Consider the following 22,936-nt stretch of genomic DNA (forward strand, 5'->3'; position numbering starts at 1 on the left):
GATTGAGAAGAAAGTAACAAATAAAAAAGATGGAAAGTCAGATGAGAAAAAAATTAAAGGAAAAATGAGAGAATGATAGGAAGTGACAAACACAGAGAAATAAAGATGAGTAAGGGGCTGGAGGCCCTCATATCAGGCGTGTCACCCCCGTTTGCCCAGGACTGTAATTAGATTTGGCAGCAACCCCATAATGATAAATGCCAGGATGATGAATGGAAATGCAAATGTGTGTGAAGTAGCCCCAGCCATCAAAGCGGGAATATCATTAACACTTTCCTCTTGTCAAATCCATCATTGTCAGTAGTGTCTCCCTGCAACCACCATGTCCCACCAGCTACACAGGGGTAGTTTAGGAGTTAAGGGGGAGGGATTTTATAAAGGCAGCAACTAAGAAAGTCAAAGAGGGACATAATTAGTGGTAACTGAGTGTTATTCCTGCTACACTGTGTGGTCTATTTGATTTTTATTGGACTTTATAACGGGGCATTACTAAAAACAGACATTACTGCAGTGAAGTAATTAATTATACTGCTTGGAAACAAAGAAGATGGAATAGCTGAAAATGAAATAGTTCTAACTAGACTACAGCCCACTTAATGACTCTATGAAGCTGTACTTAGGCCCAATGATATTAGCGTTGAAGCAATGTCAGCATGTTATATTGCTCACTGTCAGTATTTTAATGTTTAGCAGGTAATATTCATAATTTTTTTCTCTAATTTTCTCTTTTTAAGCAAACAATACAACAAGTGAAAACTTGGCTTGACAATGACACTAAGTGATTTATTAACAGATGGTAGATCTTGTGCCTGAATCAGATACCATTTATCTATCCAGTCTATCTAATATATAGCAAATAGAAAATCTGTTGCATATTTTATGGCAGTTTATCCAAATATCTTTTGGGCCACACCATTTGTAGGGCTAAAACCTGTAACTGAATTTTGGAGTTCACCTTACCACACAGAGCTGTCTGAGGGTCTCGCAATTTTGGTAGGAGAGGGAGGGTCAAGACTTTTATTCTTTTACACTCTCAAACTTAATAACAGGGATTAAAATACCTAATGTAATATATGTGCTCATCCCAATTCTCATTTATATCAAATGTTTTCTTAATCAGTGGATCTAAATTACATTCTTTTCATCTGTGTTGCCTGAAAAATTGATCTGGGTCTATAGCAATGCTGTTTTACCGATATCACAGTGGAGAGTAAAAACACTACCTAAGGAGATTCTGTCAGAGTTTGCAACTTGACTTTCTTGTGCAACTTTGCAGTCTACCAGTTGTGAGTGCACACATTCAACCTTTTTTTTTTTTTTTTTTTGCCTAGATTGGTTCAGATAATGTGTCAGAATATTTGAGTGTGGTGGAGTGTGCTTACTATACTGTCTTAAATGACTGCCAAAGGTAAAAGTACTGGAGTGAGAGCAAAGTAGCAAACCAAACATTCACTTCATCATAATGGTGAAAGTAAGACACTTGAAAGAATTTCCTTTTTGGAACTAGTAAGTGAAAGAAAATGTGTGTGCCATTACTTTTAGTGCAGGTTTGTGTAGGGTTAGTACTTCAAAATGTTTTATACAAACAATGTCTAATCTATATACACTTCATTGTATTTTCTTAACTTTTTACGTCATGATTACATTGTAAAGAATGGTGATGCAAAAAATTCAAAGGAATTCTGACAACTGATAACCAGACATATGTAAAATATCCCGTACAATCAGCAAGATGTTGTTCAGACTACAGAACTACTTGGCAAGAGAGCAGTTGTACTAATAAAATCAGTCTTTGCTTTAAAGCCATCAAATGACAGGTGTCCAGCATCCTGTAGCTTCACTAATGCATTTCATAATTCTTTAAAAAATAAAATCCATTCCATAGAAGCATCTTTACTTGTACCGAGAACTTTTTAATCTGTGTTGTAAAAATAATCAGGTAGGCCATAATCCTGTTTCCATCACTTCTTTGTTTGCATTCATTCACCCATAAACACTTAGACAAATGTTTAATTGAGACAAGGTGGTAGTGGTAGGGTGGAGATGTAAGTCAGTGAAGCAAGCAGTGGTGTCTTTTACAGGGGTTGTATGAGCCAGGGCAGCTTTGTCTGACACCTTGAACTAAATTATTGAGTGCAGGGGGGAAGAAGCAAAGAGGAGGACGCCGTGACATTAGTACTTGTTGTTGTGGGTGCTGTTCAGCCTAGCATATATCTGAAGTGAGATAGCATGAGTGTATGTGTGTGGACATGACAATTACATAGACAAAGTGAAAGAGAATGGAAATGGACAGGTGAATTGATACCTAGTACACCTGCTCAACATCTAACCCAAAAGAATCAATTGTATTTCTATTAGCATTTGTACTTACAAAGCACGATAGTATTACACGATAGTATTTGTGCAAATGCAGAAATGATTAAATATGGCAAGTTTTATTTATATATTTGTATTATATTAAAATACAATGACATACCTGTCAGTAACATACCTATGCTTTGCAAATATTCTGCTGCATATTCTTTATATTCTGTAATGTTGATGCCAGTAGTATCACCAGCATAGAGGATACTGCAAATTAATGTTTAGATACTTTTCATAAGCTGTAGTTAACTATACTTTTTATATTGACAAAATCCAGGTGAGCACAGTTCACATCTACACAATGAAAACATGCCAATAGGAGAGTCCTACTTTAAAATTGTGGCTATCGGTCAGACGCCGTCCTATCATCTTCCTTGTTTGACCCAGACACTGATCTCATCTGCAGCAATAAGGGGCCTCCTGGTCCTAATCAAATCATTCATTAACTATTTAGTAGATTCAAAAGTTCAGTGGACCATTGTTGCTTGCCTTCACCATTCCAAGCATTCACCTAAGTCACTGCAATTAAACACACATACATTTGCACAAAATGCCAACAAGAGTAAGCAAACACATGTACACTTAATCCACAGATATGTATATAGAATGCACTCTCTAACACAGAAAGACACACACAAGACTTTGATGAAGCCAAATTAGAGTACAAGGGTGGGGGTGGTTGGCTGGTGTGCAGCTTATAAATGATTTAGCATTCTGGCGACTCTGCTTACAGCCGTCTGTCAGCAACTAAGGGGTCATGTGGGCGACTAGCACGCGACCAGATCAACGTCACTCAACCTAAACCAAAACAGGATTTGAATTTTTTTAATTTATTCATTTATTTTGTGTGTGTTGATTTCCTTGGTTAATATTATCAAATAAGTTTTGTTTTCATATCCACAATGGTTTAAACCTGCAAATAAATTAGTAGGCCTACACAAATATAAGATAGGGAGAACAAATAGGAAGATTATGTTTAAATATATATTTGGCAGGTTGTTTGCTTCAAATATGCTTTGAGGAGTTTTTTTCTCCAAAACAAATACAAGTAGTTTGATTTGTTACAATTTGTATCTAGGAGACATACAGTCTGTTGTCAAGGATGGAATCTGTCTACATCAGAAAACAGAAGCTGACTGTAGACACGTGAAGTCATGTCCTTTACCCTGCCACTGTTACAGAGTAAAGGACTGTCTCTGGACACTGGGCTTTATGCATCTTACTGTCAGGTATAATATGAATTGAAGTGACAAGATCTATACTAAAGTCCCCTTCTTCACCTGTCCACTTTAATGTGTTTGCTGCATGTGTTTGTATGTCCCTAGTTCAAGGTGAAACGTCTATGACACAGCAGAGTGTTAAGAGATGTACACAACATGTGCAGACACACATTGTACTCCCTACTCACCTTTTCTTTTCATCTTCAGGAACAGGACATCTGCAGAAGAGTTTCTGATGGACCTATCCTCTGTTTAAATGTTTTATTCACAAATGTCTACAGTGGTTTGCTGCACTGTGTCCTTAGGACATAGCCTGAAGCTAAACACTCTCTTACTCTAGGTGGTCAGTGCTGTATTACAATGCTTTTCTGTGTTCGTCAGCCCCCTCTTGGACCCAGATAAAAAATCCTATAATGGAAAGGACTCACACCTGAAAAGCCCAAGAGCAAATGTGAAGTGAAATCAGAGGAAGTTAAGAAGACATGAAAGACCATTTGTCATTTTCAATAACAGAGCATGTAGTGACCACAATGAACAGTGCTTTTTTATGTTTTTGATCATGACTTATTCAGAAATGTTCTGGGTCTCCGACCCCAGAGAAAACGTTCTTCTAAGGCAGAAGATTATCAACAGGTTTATCTCGGTATTTGTAATCTCCTTGTGATAATTCTGGTTCCAGAATAACAAAAAATAACATTGATATAATATTATATGAAAATGTTGATTTTCTGTGTCATGCTAGTATTGAAAGATCCAAACAATTTGCCAGCGACTGCATTTAGCTTTTTAGAATATGGCTAGGAAATTTGTGAGGCGAAAATAAAATAAAATAATTTAATGTTAATGCATTTTCTGGCTACAATAAAAGCTGGCCATAAATGGACATTCCCGCTTCAACTGAACTGTGAAGTAAGGCAGCTTTTGAGCCATTTTGCTGACTCTAATTGAAGTATTATATAAATCCTAAGAGATTGAGTCAAAAATAACTAAATAAAGCCAACTAATTTATTTAATATATATTAAGTCTTTAAACTATGAAACTTAGATACTGTGAGTTGCTTTAAAAATGTCACTTTTATCTACCAGTCATCACATATCCAAAGACATTTTCTCCTCTACAATGTGGAGAACTGCTTAGCAGCAAACCTCAACCTCAACACACAGAGTAAGACCCTGATACACACTAAAAACACACAGTGAACACTCCAATTTCTCCAGGGTTTAAGCTTTGATGTGACATAGTCTTATGCCTGCCAAGGACACTGCAGACTCTCAGCCAAGACTCTTCACCTGCAGCTACAGACTTATTGTCAGACAGCAAAGAAGTGCACACACAAGCGCACAGAGAATGTCTCCATCTTGCAGTCTATCATGCTCACAGAGACAAACTCAAATTAAGGAAGTCTGCTTTCTCTCTTGATCTTCCACACTGTGTCAATCCACTAAATAAAGCAATAAAGCAAGCACAATTCATGTGAGAGACAGTTGTCTAATGAGAACAATGGAGATAAGACAGTGGCAGAAAAAAAATAAAGCAAAAGGTCTTAAATTAGGTGAGTCATATTATGCCTATCCTTGCACTGCTGTTTATGACGATAATGGATGATTAAGTTCAACTGCCTTTGTTTACCATGCACGCACACATACACACAAACACACACATTTGACCTCCACCTTTATACCAAATATTCTAGTAGGGCTCTACAAAGTTGTCTCCTTTAAAACGTCACACATATACACAGACACAATATACAGTACACATATACATCATATACAGGGTTCCACTGTATATTCCATTTCCGTGGTGCATGGATCCAATATATAAAGTGCAGTCTGTAGCCCTGAGGACAAGCCCGGACAGTGAGAGCTACACAGCTCAGCATGTTTGCTGCAAATCCAATTATTACTCTCCACCTTTGAATTCAGGCGCTGATCCACAGAGTGCTAAAGCAATTATGAGACTTGGTGAAGGAAGGAGGGAGTTACCAACACTGAAAGAGCAACAAAGAAAGAGAGAAATTAGCCAATACGTTAACTTTTGATTCACATAACCACCTCAGCGTCACTGGTATTGAAGTCAGAGATTTCCTGGTAATTTCTGTTCGTTATACAATGCAGTGCACAGCTACTCTGCACTTTATCAGGAAACCAAAATAAAAATCAGTATGCAATATAAACCACCTCAATTCCTCATGACACAAATTTCACAATATTTTACTTTTATTTTACTCTCATTCAACTGAGGGTTGCCTGTGGTGGGGTGCAGGGGTGGGCTTGGTTGATGGAGCCATTCTCAGCAGTTACAGGGAAGGCCCTGGGCAGGTCGCCAGTCTGTCACACGTGGCCGATTTAAAATCACCAGTTAAACTAACACACATCTTTGGAGCATCTGGAGGAAGCCCATGCAGGCAAAAGGGGGACATGCAAACTCCACAGAGAAAAGACCTCAGCCAACCAGGAGTTTCAAACCAGAAACCTACTTGTTGTGACAGTGCTAACACCTGAACTACCATAACACATTATCATGTTAGCTCAACACATTTGAAGGTAGGCAGATTTAACCATAAAAAGACACGCAAGTAAGATTTCTCAGGTATGCCGGTGCATTTGTCATCTACTCACCCCCAACCCCCCCAAAACAGTCAGAAATAGTTAAAGCTATAGCATAAATGAAGAAAGTGAAAGTTATTTGTGTAAAGACAACAGACTCTGTTCACACTGAGTTAATGGCTTATACACAAATTTATACAATGCTATTCAAAAGAACTAAATTAGATAATAGTATAAATTCAGGCGATCATGTTACTGTGGAATGCAGCCTAGGGATAATGTAATGCCATCACACATATACACATATGCTATGCCCTTTAAAATTTGACTCGACAAGCATATCAGTTTTACACTGAAGTCAAGGGTCCCATTTTGGCTGTAAATTTTAAAATAAAAAAGTCAAATACTTGACATATTTTTACTGGGGTCACAGAAAAAATATTTTGAGACTCTCCCCTTTTCAGTATAATCCTTAGATATATTTTATTTTAACTGAGGTATAAGCATGAGTGGTTAAAATGATCATGTTTTTTGTTTGGTACAATCTCCAAGTAACTAATGCCCTAAGCTCCATCCTTCTTTTGTCAGATAGACACAGAGTGCTTTCACTAAGAAATGCTTCACAACATGCTAGGACAGACATGAAATTCGTTTTAATAACATAATCTTCTGTCATTTTTAGATGACGGTTAATGACAGGTTATTGCTCACCTTGTATATACTTGCCAACACAGATGTGTTCAAAAGAAAAAGTTAGGTTTTGAATATTCAAATACATCTGCCCCAACATCCATGCACACCCACGCAAACATGACAGTATTGTTTAGTACTATATTTTCATAAATTAAAAAAAAAACAAAAACCTCCCCTCTCCCCCTGCGGGCGGTCTTTGTCCTTCAAAATGTTTTTCCTGGGATATATGTATACATATATATATATATGTATACATATATACATATATACAGTAACGCGTTAACGAGCTAACCACGCTAACATGTTGACACCGTGCAGCCCTACGCATGAGGCGATCCGCGCTAACTCGCTAACGGAGATAATGTAGTTATATCGCTAACGTCATTTTAACGAGATTAACGCTGACAGCACTAATATGTATATATATATATAGAGAGAGAGAGAGCGAGAGAAAGAAAACAGTATACAACTGAGTATTTGAAAACACATCTACATATGTGAATTTTTAATTTTAGCACAACATTTTTTGCTGTCTTGGCATGAATTAAAATTGTAAAGACAGCATGAAACTCAGATTGTTTCAATCTGGGCAGGATTTGTTTTAAGAAATGCCTTGTTCAATTACCTAGAGTAAGCACAAAACAATGTATTGTTGATTTAATGATGATTTTTGTAAAGCTGAAGACAAAGAAAAATTGTCTCCGTATTGACAGTATTCCATGATCCCTATTCAAGTGGGTAATACCACAGGGACTTAAAAGACAACTGGAGGTCTTTCACAATCAAAACTAACAGCAGCACAAATGCATATTGCTCGCGCTGCATAATCCTGACAAGCAAGCTTTTGATGATGACGAGACAATTGTTGTTGTACAACCTTGCAATGCTCTGAAAGCTCCTAATGCCTCTATTTAAAATATTTGACTTGGCACCTTTTCCTCTGTCTGACTTCCTTCACTGCATTTGCATATCAGTTGGAAGGTGCTGGGAAAAGAGAAAAACTAAAGAGCGTTTTAGAAAGACTGACAGTGAAGGGATATCAGACGATCAATCACACTGACAGAGCTGAAATAAACAGAGTGGAATGAAGATATGTCAGCCGGTTTGAGAGCACAGGTGTTTCTCTTTCTGATCCTTATCACTTCTGTCTAATCTGTCACTGCTTTTCTTTTCTTTGTGTCTCACCTTTCCTCCTCTATTTCATTTTCTCTTTATCACATTCTTATATGCTCGCGCTGTAACTTTGTTACACAAATAAGTAAGTTTAAATAACAGACTTAACAGTTTACATGCATTAAATTGCTATCAAAGTCAAGAGTATTTTATTTAATTGATCAAATTCTCAGACTCAGATAACAAATAAATAAATAAATACTTGCCAGCACACACCTCTGCATTTCCATGCTTCAGTAAATCTCCAACACAGGTCATTGCAAAGGCAGGCCTGCTCACTCAGTGTATAGCACTGACCACAGGGAGCGTGTGTGTGTGTGCGTGTGCATTTGCGTTTGTGTGTGTGGATGTGCGCATCCAAGCTGATGGCTGGCAACATTCGGAGGCTGCATATATATTTGCATGTTTGAGAATGTGTGTGTGCATGTGTGTATGAGTGTTTTGTGCTGCACTACAGTGGGCTGGGCTGGCTGACTGCTGGGAGTCTCATAAAGCTCTCAGTTTGATGATCAACTGAGCAGTAAATTAATTAATCATCATTTTATGCCTCATCAAGCGCTTTGCCTGCTCCTCACCACGGGAGCCCGTCCCAATTAGCCAACAGTGAAGCCAATTGTTTTGTTTAGCTTAGGTGTAGGGGAAAGAAAGAGAGAGCAAACAGTAACCACATCAAAGGAAGAAGGAGCAATGCTATTTTATGGTGTGGACTGGAAAGGTGACACAGTGATACAATATCAGACTGCATTTATGTATGTTGATTGAAGTCGATATCCGCGTGTCAGCTTTATTGTATTTCCCACCTGTGTGTACGTGTATGTGTGTGCGTACATATTTGTGTGCGTGGCACAGAGTGAACGAGGGTGTGCGTGTTTGAACAAGGGGGGAGGGTAGAAGAAGATCTGACAAGCTAATAAATATGTCATCTGTCTGTGTCAGGAGATTGCAGGCCTGCAGACCTGTAAGTAACAGACACCCACTGGCAAAGACAGGTATATAGAGTTAGTGAGAGAGAGAGTGAGAGAGAATGTGCTTTTACAGCAACATCCTCTGTGACCTGCCCCCTACAGCTACAGTAGTTTATTTGCCATGGCAGACACAGAAAAGCCAAAGCAGAGGGTTCTGCAGTGCTCTTGTACAAGTACAGGACAGTGTTTATTTTGACACTTGATGCTGGTTTTGTTTTAGGTAATTTTCATATAAAAATACCTTTGAGTAACATTTTAGCCTAGTTACAGTCAAGAAAGTTAGAGTTATGGTATAGCTTTTGCTAGTGACCTTTTAGTCTCATTTTTATAATGTCACTGATGATTTTGTAGACTAACCCTAGAGCTGTCACAATATCACATTTATACTATATGATTAAGAAAATTCACTTATATTTGTTTAACGATGTTAAAATACTGTAACTAGCACATACATAGAACAATATCAATTATCAGTTATCAGTTAAGTAAATCTTTACCTTTGTTTATTCTGTGTTTTGTCACTGTTATGGGAGATTAATTAGATTTAACAGCAGTGAAAGTGGTATATAAAAAGAGCAATTTTATTTAAAATACTTTAATGTAAAATTAGTTTTTAATTTTTAAATATCATGTTTATGTAAATGAAAAATAAATGCAAACAAGAGTGAATAACCAGCCTATCTGAACACAGAGTTTTGAAAAGTAAGACTAGTGTAAGAGAAAGAGTATGGGGGTACCTTCGAAAACATATGATAGACCAATTATAGCACAGACACATGTTTCAAAACTGGACACTATTACACAAACCAATTACTCTAATCTGTTTTAAATGGAATGAGCTATAGTGTTAGCTCAAGCTTCCAAACCAATATCTTTATCACGTAGATGCCCCCCCCCCGCCCCCAAAAAAGAATAAATACATAAAAATAAATATTAAAAAAAATAATATCACACATATGATCACTGAAATACAACATAGGCCATAACAATACAACTAAGTATGTGTCTGTTTTATTTATTTTTTTATTGTTTGGCTAACTGTTTTGGTGCCTGGCTAGTACTAATTCTTTAACATTTAGCTATATCTACAACAAGCATCCTTCTCTTTTTTATTCATTTTTTAACCAGGAAGTATAAACATCTGAGCTCTGAAAACATAGCAACATAAACTCGTATTACTTTGCAGTGTAGCCATATAACTGATTTACTAGAGTGTGTGGGAATGTGGTATGGAGTTGTTTAATTCTAAACTTCAGCTATTTGAATGCATTTTAATAGAAAAACTCTTCTTGTCTGTCTTGCTCACCGAGCATTAGCATTAGCAGCTCTCTAGTCATCCAAACAGCCAGGTTTTAGCTTGAGAAAGGATTCTGAAATAATAGCTTCACAAATACATATGTGCAATGACATTCAATTATTATCTAGAGGGCAACTTTGATGGAATCCCATTAGTCATGGAACTTGCTCATTTCTTCAAACTGGAACACAAAAGTAAACCTGAAAAATCAAAGAAACAAAAAACAATTGTATCACCTTGGTTTCATTATCAATGTTTGATTAGCTCAACTTTAAAATCCCACATGTTTATAAGATATCAATTTTTTGATTCCATGTTTACTTCTTATTGTAGTTAGTGGATGGATAATGAATTTCGAATATAAAGTTTTCATTATTAAAGATTTTACGACAAGTTAGCTGCTCCTTAACAAATGTTCTGCTCTTAAACGTGCAAATATGTCCATCTGGGATGTGGCAACTGTTGCTAATCTAATCAGATTTTTAACTAAAAAAAATACTACCAACCTTGAATTTGTTCTACTTTCTTATATCTTTTTAATATAATTGGTGGTGGCAAGTGGGGGGGGAGACTGTGGTTCACAGTGAAAACTTTGGTGAATGAGGACAAATGTTCCTTAGTCTAAAAGTTCCAAAGTGCCAAATATAGTCTTATCAATTATAATTTCACAACAAAAATGTAGACCCCCATCATGTAAAGTCTTGTCCTGATCCATGGGAATGATTCCAGCAGCCAGAAGATGACACTAGATCATTTTATCAGGCCACTGTGCATGCTGGAACCACTGGTCCAAGGTGATGTAAGTGAAAGGGTCTGTGTAAAAGAAGAAGAAAAAAAAACTGATTGTCACTACACATTTTTGTAATGGGTGACAGAAAGGCAGACAAGATGACATTGTGGCAGAGAAGCCAGAAGCAAGCCAACAGCCACGCCAGGGGCAGGGACGGAGGGACGGATAAGCAGATGTTGTTCATCACCCATGGGTGGTGGGGGTAGACTGTGTGGGCTTTAGTGTGTGTGTGTGTGCGTGTGTTTGAGGAGTCACAAGGTGGAGGTGGTACATGAGTGTATATGAGTGAGCTTGTATGTAACCGTGCATTTGTCTGCATGTGATAATGTGTCTGTGTGCATCACTGCGTGTACACTGTGCCATACTTGTGTCTGTGTGTGAGTGTGTGTTCCAGGATCCACAAAGTGCTTGGGGGCGAGGCACCTACAAAAGGCATCTGGCAAGGAGAGCCAAAACAACAAAGGTAACCTTGCCTCTAGTGATGTACACTGTGTACAGCCACTGGAACGGCAGAGAGGGTGTGTTGTGTGCAGATGTGTGAGTTTTAGTGGCTATGAGTAGTGTGTGCGATTTTGGGCACCCGTGAACCTGAAACTGAAATTTATAAAATGATGAAACTTATAGAAGTGGTGCACAGTTATAGGCTACATAAAAAGAAAGCGATACTGTGAGTACTAAAGGGAAATATGTGGGTGGATTCAGCAATAAGCCCCTGAAAACAGCTTAATCTTAGCAGGTCAAACCTTACATTAGTACTTCAGTGGGATAAAGCACCAGATATTGAAAATGTAGAGAAATTTCTGCATTTTAAAGCAGTCTCCACCATGTTGCCTCCTTTCTGCAGAGTCAGCTTGACAGGTCAAATGTGCAATCGACCTGACTAATGCACATCATGATACACAGATAGACTGTACATGACTGGTATAGTTTAATTGCTTTATTGTTTGTGTCAAGTAGATGTACATGAAGTGAATCATCGAGCTGAAATGAAGTGAGTGAATGGATTAGTGCTGTTTGGCCCATATTGAGGTGTGGTGTGGGCAAGATGCATGACTGATTACTCCTGTAAGTGGATGGCGACATAGACATACTCCATGGGCATGACTGTAGCGGAGCCACAGCCAGCCTGAGGTAAAGTCAGAGTAGATTAATTTTATTCTAACATTATCTGTACCATCTAAACTGTGCAACGCCGTGTGTGCGAAATACCTCTAAGCAGGGCTGATAGCTGACCCACATGCATTTGAAGGGTCAGAAAGCATAATGGTCTTCTCACTCATTAATCTGAGATCTCACACTCCACCACCTATGCAGTTTGAATGCATCTGAGGGAATGTGAAAGGACAAATTTTCCTTGAGATTTCTGACAAGAGCCTGTAAACATAAGGTAGATAGAAACAAAAAAGAAAAAAATGCATTGTAGCAGAAAGATAAAACATGTTACTGTGACATCAGTGGGTTTTTTTTCATGTTTTCTTGTTCATGCCTCGCATATTATTATGTTCCTTGGCTTCAGATCACAAAGTAGAGTTGTACTTTTTCTGAAATTAAAGAAGAACGTACTAATAAAAGGTAGTTGTTAACCTTTAATTAAGAAAACACAAGCCTTCAAATGAGTCATTTTATTGTTTTCTGTGATCATGACCAATGAACAGGTGGAGATCAGAGATTTTTATAATGAGGCAGTCCTCCTCTTATGAATCACTGAAGGAGCTGAACCCTTTACTTGTTTGTTAATCTCTTTTAAATAACAGTTTTGAGTAATGTCTTTATTTGATTTTGGATAGCAATCACAGTAAATTCACTGTATGATGTAAGGTTTACGATCACCTCGAGTACATCATAGTGAGTTTAACATGTTATAATTAACTCCAGACTCCCCTACTAATGTCTCGCCAGGATCATGAGTGATTTTTGATTTCAGGGAGGTGCAGCCACACAGTCATAAAAATTCCAAAAGTAATTGAAGTGCTCTAGGGACTGACCTGCCGAAGATCACACAGCTTCAAAAAAATCACTTAAGAAAAATGGTGAAAGAAAATGACACCTAACTGCTAACTAATTGAGCATTTGTGATTTCAAAGAGCCTCACTCAAGCTCTCCCCACTCATCTTTCCGCTCAAAGATAGACTGACAGGTATTTCAAGATCTCAAGTGTGGGAACCACTCCTACATCTTTTTCATGTTTTGTCTTGAACGTTTTTCCAGCTACAACTAAAATTTACACTGTAGGGGAACCCCCCCCCCAAAAAAAAAATAAAAAAATAAAAAAAACATGTATCTTAAGCATCTGAGCTTATCTTTCCATCAAATATCCTGCAGGAGGAGTGCTTGTGGTAGAGCTTGTGCAGGTGGGGAGGTTATCAAACTCTTGGCGTGAGGCAGTGTTCAACACAGTCAAACTACTCTGATGCCCTGCGCAGCGATTTGTCAAAATGAATTGTGGTCAAGAATTTTATTAATAATTTCACAGGTGGGGAAAAAAAAGAAGTCGCTGATCTCTCGTGTTTTTACTTGTCTATCTCTGTCTTACTCTCATCTCTCATGTGTTGTTTTTACTTGTGAGACGAACAAGATTTGAAAGGCAGGGATTGATTTGGAAATTGAGCTTTTACCTCAATTCACGAGTCATTCTTTAAAACAAACAAAGAAAAATTGTGTTAGTGACTCGTAAATTATTCTCTAATTCAATCAGCCAGCAAATGACGTCCGTCTCACTTTCTGTCTGTTTTTGCTCTTACCAGGCTTCTGTTGTGTTTTTAAAGCACTTCTCGGTGAAATACGCCAAATTCCCTCACAGGCAAACAGCACCATCTCAGCTGCAGGGCTTTGATAAGTAGCTAGCCAGGTGCTGCTTCAATTTGTCTTCATCATTAATTTTTAGTGGGCTGTAACCTAACTGTCATTGAGCAGAAGCCCTAAGCAGAGGTTTTGATGTGTTCACGAGTGTGTATAAACTTAAACAGCTTGCACTTGCTTAAACCCTCCATTAATGGAAAAGGCCTGAGGCATTTGGAAGAAAAGTGAACTAGAAATACTTTTTTCTCCCATTTTAGTTCTCTTTTGTGAATGTCTTGAGTGTTAGTCGTTGAGGTTAACATCTCCACAATCAGGATATAGTCAACTGACTTTTTTTTAGTTATGGGAACAGAAGAAACTGACATGATGGCGCTGGTTTTCGTTGATCATACGTTGTTGCCAGAGCTTGATCACCAACATGGGACAATGACATATTGCTTGTGCAATCACTAGAATATAATGTTCTCAGTGTGTGTGGTCTATGAGAAAGCATATGCTGTACTTTTGTGTGTGTATTTAAAACCTGACTTGCTGGATTTTAGGACTATGCTGGCAAGCACCTCAACTTTGATGTTCAAAGCCACTGAGTGATCCATTGCACTGTCAACTATGAATGTGTTTGTGGTGGGTGGAGGCCTGCAAGTGTTATGGGGTGAATTAAGGTAATGCCAATTCAGGTACTTAGAATGAAGCAGATGCACTCCACATGCTTGTGGTGTTTGGGTGTGTGCATGTGTTTTTGGATCACATCAAAGATGTGGATTGTTAAAGAGAACAGGAGGAGGAGACATAGGTGGGGGAGGACAATAGCCCGGTAAAAAAAAATGGTGTCACAAACGCCCGTGCACACCTACACACACAATCACACACACCTATACACACACACCTACACACACACACACACACACACACACACACGCACACACACACTATTTAGCATATGCCTCAAGAAACACTTTTGTTTAGCCAAAATGTGGTTAGCTAGAACGGGTTATAAAATGTGTGGATTTGTATGAAGCTGCCAGGGAAGAGGAAAATAGGGAGACAACAAAACAGATTCATAAATGCTAGGAATAAAGTGAGAGGCAGATGATCCACTATGGAGCAGCTGAAACAAGAACACTGACACAATGGCATCACACAGTTGCTACAGATTTGTCAGCTGCACATCCATGATGTGAATCTCCTGTTCCACAACATCCCAAAGGAGCTCTGTTGAGTTGAGATGACCATATAGGCCATTTGAAAGCTGTTTGAGGTTAGCCTGCTAGAAGCAGCTATCAAAAGATGGGTACTCTGTTGCTAAAAAGGGATGCACATGGTTAGCGAAATGATCGGGTTCGCTGTGGTGTTTAAACAGGCTCAATTGGTACCAAGGTGCCCAAAATCTGAAAAGACAATATCACTCCCACAATTACACCACCACCACCACCACCACCATCTTAGAAATGTTGATAAAAATGGATAAATTCATGCTTTCATGCTGTTTATGCCAAATTTGGGCCCCAACAACCGAACGTCACAGCAGAAATCAGGACTCATCAGAACAGGCAATTTTTTTCCACTCTTCTGTTATCGTATTTTTATGAGCCTGTGCAAATTTTATCCTTTTTTCCTGCTCTTAGATAATAATGTGTGGTGCCCAGTGTGGTCTTTTGTTGCTGTTGCCCATTTGCTTCAAGGTTCGCTGTGTTGTGCATTCAGAGATGGCTCTTCTGCATATCTTGGTTACAATGAGCAATTACTTGAGTTGTTGTCACTTTTGGTTGATTTCAACCAGACAGATTGAAGTAGTCTGGTTGTTCTCCTTTGACCTCTGGCATCAGTAAAGTATTTTCGCCCAGAGACCTGCTGCTGTCTGGATATTTCCTCTTTCTCAGACCATTATCTGTGAACCCTGATTATCCAGGACAGTTCCAGTAGATCAGCGGTTTCAGATATACCCATGCCAGCTACCAATGACCATGCCACATTCAAAGTCACTTAAATAACCAGTCGTCCTCATTCTGATGCTCTGTTTGAACAGGTAGTCTTGTTCATCCACATTTACTGTTGTCTACATCCGCCAAATGCAATGAGTTGTTGTCATTTGACTAATTACATATTTGTGTTACTGAGCAGTTTAGCAAGTGTACCTAACTGAGAAGCTGGTGAGTATATTGTACAGCTTTATACATATAATGCATAATGCTTTACATAATGGGCTGTAGTAAACAGACAAATAATAAAAATTCCATGAACAGTTATAAAGTTTGATTATTTTTAACTTAAAAGAATTGAGTTTTATGGTCGTGTAATATTGATGTCTACTCATTGTAATGCACATTTGTATCTGGCCCATGTTTTCAGTATTACTCGTTAATACTTGGACTGGTATATGTGGTAAACTGGGTTTATTTTAAACTGTGACCTGCTTAACCAATTGTCTGTGAATATGCCTAAACCATGTAGAGAACAAAATAAATAAATACTGAATGTGTGTGATGAAAGCTGAAGGCTGATTACTTTTATAAATATATATATATATGAATGTATATGCATATATTTATGCATGCAAATATTATCAAAGAGGCAACGTGGCTATATCCAGTTTAATGAACTCAAACAAAAGCATTCTTCCACCATTTTGTTAATCAGGCCTGACGGTTAATGAAGTTTTAATTTACACCTAATCAGATCTTGTAAAGCATGCTCAGTCGCCTAGGACTGTACAGGGACACATAGGATCCAAGAGACTGGCTCTTCAGAGACCACCACTCCACTCTCATTAATGTTCAAAGGTCTCTGTTCCTCCTTCTTGGCACAGGAATCTTCAGATGTGTACTCTGAGCAAGTCAGTGTGTAATTTAAATGTTATTTTATGTCAGATCCTCTTTGTTATATCATTAACAAATGGGGTTGACAGACAAATGGGAAAAAGAGGGGGTACACGTAGAGCCATCAGTTGGATTTGGAATGTCAAATATTTGCACTCCAACCAGATGGGATAAAATATTTTATAGGCTGTTACTTTACACACATCATTCTCCTGATGCTTGACTGTTGATCCATGACTATCAGATATATGCTAAAATATTAGAAATAGTGGCTGGTGAGGAAAAAATTAAATTATGAAACAATGCTGTGTAAAACATATACATAATTTCACACACACTCACAAATCCTCAATAACAAAATACCTATTTGTTATTTACTGTAATGCCTTCTTCATACTTTTTAATAAAGCACATCTTTATTATTATAAGATAAGTCAAATTGATCTTATTTTTGGAGTCTATCCCAGTCATAGAAGTGAGTTAAACCTTAAACAGATTTCTAGTCTCTCCATAGTTTAATATTACCATGAAATAATGAAATATCTGGAACAGTTGTTTAATGTCCTTTTTGTCACTACTCCCCCTCAAGAACAGTTCACAGTGATTGCAAATACTTTGTTTTGCTGTCACAACTCTGTGATATTGGTAAATATCAATACTGATCATTAAAAATGATGGAGAGGCAGTTCTTGTCTGCAAGATGATTTTATGAAGGTCAGATTCAGTTTTTCTTCATTTACTTTTTTATGGAGAAACAACATTTTCCTCTCAAAATCACCTCCATATGGGAAATTCTCAGGCCTCACTAATTTACTATATTTTACAGTACAGTGGGTTAAAGACTTTTATGGATTATTCAAACTAACAGCTTTACTTTAAAAGTCAAGCTGTTCGAACTTGAAACATATTGCAAAACTGAATGCTTTCAGTTCTTGACTTAAATATCTTTGTTTTTACATTTACATTTTACTGTTTCCATATTCACCAACTTCCAAAGCATTTGTAAGACATATAGTGAGAAATTCATTAAACAAATCAGGCACAATATGTTAAATAAGTGTTAAATAACCCCTGTTAAATTGTGATGGAGAGTCTGTTACTTGCATAACACAAGAATATTTGTAAACCAAATCACATTAAAGGAAGGGATGTGTAGTACTGACTGGTGACTTGTGACTGTAAAGTCCCGCTAATAAACCTTTTAAGAGTAGTCATTTCTATTAATATTAATAGTATATGTTGTGAATACCATAAAAAAAACGTTATTATGGAAGACTAACAACTGTGTTGTGGAGCATTATTTTAAAATAGAAGTACTCATCTGGTAAGTGTGCATTCCAATCTCTAAAACAACTCAGTCACCTATACTTGAATAACAGTGCATATGTTTCATTGATATTCAATCCACTCTGTGGTCTCTTGCTGATTTTTGTCTCTTCTCAGATGTGATTCAGAGTATCATGTAAGTCATACCTCTCATAGGCCAAATGTCCTAACTGCATACTTTCTCATGAGAGAGAGAACTCAATCTGTGTATAGTGTGAAATCTGTGATATGTCCTAGCAGCTCTATCAGCTGTGCCGTTCATTCACATGCTGTATTGTTGACTTAAAATAAAGAGGTTAGTTTCACTCTTCGTAAAAAGAGGAGGGAGGGAGAGCGCCAAGGTCAGGTTCCAGTTAAGATACTGTCAACTGAAAAATGTTCTCCAAGTGTACATGTCCACTGGTGTACGTCTCACGGGTCAAACATATCATATGTGAGATGTACACTGGTATTGGAGAATTATCATTATCAAGTGAAATACAGGGTGGGCCATTTATATGGATACACCGTAATAAAATGGGAATGGTTGGTGATATTAAAGTCCTGTTTGTGGCACACCATTGTTTTTCTTGTGACATTACCAATAAGTTTGATGTGTCACATGGCCCTCTTCCTATTGAAAAAACAAAAGTTGTATCCAAGATGGCCGAAGAAAAACAATGGTGTACTTGGTTTCAACGTAACTTTATTCTTTCATGAGTTATTTACAAGTTTCTGACCACTTATAAAATGTGTTCAATGTGCTGCCCATTGTGTTGGATTGTCAATGCAACCCTCTTCTCCCACTCTTCACACACTGATAGCAACACCGCAGGAGAAATGCCAGCACAGGCATCCAGTATCCGTAGTTCCAAGATGGCCGACTTCTAAATGGCCCCCATGGTCACCACCCATCTTGAGGAGTTTGCCCCCTCACATATACTAATGTGCCACAAACAGGACTTTAATATCACCAACCATTCCCATTTTATTACGGTGTATCCATATAAATGGCCCACCCTGTACAATAAAGATATCTTGTCACGGAGATGGGAAAATGCATTTGTTTCTTTACTTATTTTTTAATAGTTGGCAACTTCTCTTCCAATGACCAAACTAGCTAACCATAATACTCAGGCACCACAGCGATACAGCTATTAGCACTGTTACCTCACAACAAGAAGGTCCTGAATCCACCAGCTGGCTTGGGCCTTCCTGTGTGGAGAGTTCCTTGTTTGCATGGGTTCTTTCTGGGTACTCTGGCTTTATCGCATCAGTGGATTAGATTAATTGTTGATTGTAATTGGCAATAGGTGTTGTGGTTGTCTGTCTTTCTATGTTAGCCCTTTAACACACTGGTAACCTGTCCACGGTGTACCCCACCTTTCATCTTATGACAGCTGGGATAGGCTTCATACTGACAGCTCTATGTCAGTCAAGACCATTGAACCTTTCCGATTCTATGGAATCAGCCCATAAAAATCAAAAACCATGCCTGATTTAAATTTCGCCTTCAAAGTCATCTTGTCATGATATCGGCTCAGCAGCTATCTTTTAGATTGCTCCCTGGAAGTCCCCATAGATGAAAGCCTTTGTAATACTCGCTAAATCCCATCTATAACAGGATAACTTTTTCCAAATATGAATGTGGAAGAAACTCCAGGAAGCCAAATCTGGCTAGTAGGGTTGGTGGTGAGTGAAGATTATATCAATGTGGCCAAAAAGAACTCGTGTCTTGGCAAATGATGCCAAGCACCACAGTCCTGTAGCTTTCTGCTGAATGTTGTCCTTCAGCACCTCATGATATTAGGGTGAAACTCTTTATGTTTGTTATTTTGTTTTCTTTCACTTATTTCTGCAAATACAACGTAATTGTTTAAAGTGAGAAGTGAACAGCTCGTTTTGGTCATTTAAATAAATGCAAGTTTAATAAAGGCAGTGGTGTTGACACCATGACCCTGATGGCACCAGGGTGCCATTTAAATGACATTTTTTTGTACTTTATTATTTAACATGCAAAAGCACTTTTCAATTACCCAGCTAAATGAGCTTCCCTTGCCTTGGCTTTAATAGTCTGAACAAACATTTGTGTTAAATAATAAAATACAAGATTGACAATGTATGCTTTATATCAGTTGCTAATTAAAACACTGTGCCATTATTCAGTGAGGAAGAACTTAAATAAATTAATACATCTAAATGCTTTAAATTCAATCTCAAAGAAATGGGCCAATTGTAGAAGGAAGAAATGAGAATGAATTTCAGTTTTTGAGCCTGTAGGGGTTAAATAATAAGAAAATATAAAATGCCAACATGCTTAATCTTTCAAACTGAAAGCACTTTCGGGCTTAGCTTCTGATAATAAACATAGCTTTAGGACAGTTGAGTGTGACATCTATCTTCCTCTTGCTCTCACTCTCTCAATTTCTGTTCATTCAAACAGAAGTAACTGCAAGTGCCAGCAACACATTTTGACATCTGCTGATGGTAGCAGTAATTCATGACAAACATCCACACTGCCTGTCTACATCCACATTTGACACAAATGTGTAGCCATCATCACTGCTTCCACAAAACAGATACAGGCCGGTAAGCCGCAAATCCTATTTTTGACCACAGCCGATAATTCTTGCAAAAACCAGAGAGTCAATATTTTATCACAGGGGTACAGCAAACACATGCAGATGCATTGTTGGTATGTTTTCTTCTTAAATATTGATTCCTAAGCCACTCTGCAGCCATCTGGTCTGTGGAATATATTCTGGATGTGAAACACACACACACATACAGCCACGTGTGCAGATGCGTTGTTCTGTCTCTCAGAATATTTTACACACTCAAACATATGTGCACACAAGCAGTCATTACCAAGATTTCAAGTGACACTGCTTTGACATACAGTTAGTCAGCTCTAACCCTCGTCCTAACTATAGAACCATATATCAAAAAACAATTCCCAACCCTTTTAAACCTAACTTTAACTTAAACTTAACCCAACCCCAAAGCATATCTTGACCTTAAATTATCGGGTATATTGTAATACCCAACTACACAATGACACATAAAGGTGAGCACATACAAGTGAATGTGAAAAACACATGAACACACAAGCATCATCTTTTTTTTTTGCCAGCTCTTACACAAAGACTCACAAGGGCAGACAACCTTGCACTTGCCTCTCACATGCCCTTGCTCAGAGGGGAAACAGATTTCTTTCCAAAAACGAGTAACAGAGACACATGAAAGGACGTTCAATTTGTTTTGTTCTGGATTCCAAATGTAATTTCACATGACTGTCTCAACCGCAGTCGCGTTGCCTGCAACAATGGCCTTGTTCCACTCATTTGCCTCTTTCTTCATGTGTCACCGCTGAAGTGCCTTTGGACAGCTTCAAGCTGCAGATGTTGCTAGAGCACCTCCTTCCTCATATACAAGCACTTTATTCGTCAGCGTAATTGTATTAGAATGCACCTCCAATCCTCTGTAACAGAAAGATGTAAGCCGCTTCGCTTGCTTGTGGAGGGATCAACAGTCTGTCCTTTAAAAGCCTTGCAAAGCTGTGTGTGTGTGTGTATGTGTGTGTACATATACAGTATGTGCATCTACAGTTCTCTGTGTATACACACTTTGCATCCTTCCACACATATTTCTTCACCTCAGTCACACATACAGTCATACAGTATAAGCAGAACCACCTCTGTGTAGTGTGATTAGGTATAGCTGTCGTTAAATTGTGCTGAGCACAGCCAGGGCATTGCTGAGGATTGGGTAGCCCTGTCTCCACAGAGAGAGAGATCAAGAGAGAGTGAGAGGGAGACGAAGAGAGAACACACACAGACACGTATACACACACACACACACACACACACACAGTCTGTCTGTCTCCACCTTGTCTTTAGCCCGTCGCCAGGAAGCAGCTGGCCTGAATATCTGAGTGCCTTTAATGAATTGACATATTTTGGGTGTGAGACTTTGGTGATTAAAAGCAATAAGACTAATATTCCTGGGTTGGTTTGGAGTCAAAAGGGGATTCTCCTACGAGAGAAAGCGATGGAGGAATGTGAGGAGAGAGAGCAATGTGCTTTGCAATGTGCAGTCTCCCAGTCCTCCCCAGTACAACACTTGGGGAATAACCCTGATTAGAGCAGAGGGAGTACAAATGAAGCTTTTTAAAAAAGGGGGAAGGAGTTAGGAGAGACATTTGTTGGTTGGTCTTAGAGCTGGGGCCCTAGACTGCTTTGGTTGGAGGTTTGTATTTCATTTAGTTTGTGATGGAGGCACACTGTAGAACTCTGGGTTTGACCTTTCAAAACTAATATCTAAAACATTTCTAAAACTCATGTTAAAGCTACAGACTAAACACAGCAAGCTAATGTAGCAGTTTAAACTTACAGTATGTAACATTTGGCTCCGATTTTCTGGCAGCAAGTACAAAAACACTGATGACCCTTACGATGTATGCCTATACCGGTAATTTCTGTTGGTTCTGTCTGTTGTTTTGACTGCAACCCTTTCACTCAATGCAATTTTTCTTTTAGTTATGTGAAGCAAAAGAAACTTTTCTTGCACACTCTAGGTTTTTCCTCCACACCACCACATTTGTTGTTGCCACAGCTTACCTGATCTCCATGATGATGGTCCACTCTTTAGTTTTGGCAAACCAATCATGGAAGTTGGTAAAATGATGATAAAAATTTATAACAACTACTCATAAAAGGCTTTAAGAATTTTTCCAATTTGTATATTTGTGCACCACAGTTTTTTTCCTTTTAAATGAACGTGATCAGTTATCTTTTTAAAAAAAAATCACTACCTTATTATCAGTTGTAAAAAACACCCATTATGCCAAGGAACATCAACATTATGCTTTATATCCAATATCAACTGACATGGATGTAAGAGTGGTATACGAGAGTACAGCATGTCTTAATGCCACACAAAAGACTGGATTTTGCAGACTTTTT

Source organism: Pelmatolapia mariae, linkage group LG10_11, assembly GCF_036321145.2.
Source record: "Pelmatolapia mariae isolate MD_Pm_ZW linkage group LG10_11, Pm_UMD_F_2, whole genome shotgun sequence".
Lineage (NCBI taxonomy): Eukaryota > Metazoa > Chordata > Actinopteri > Cichliformes > Cichlidae > Pelmatolapia > Pelmatolapia mariae.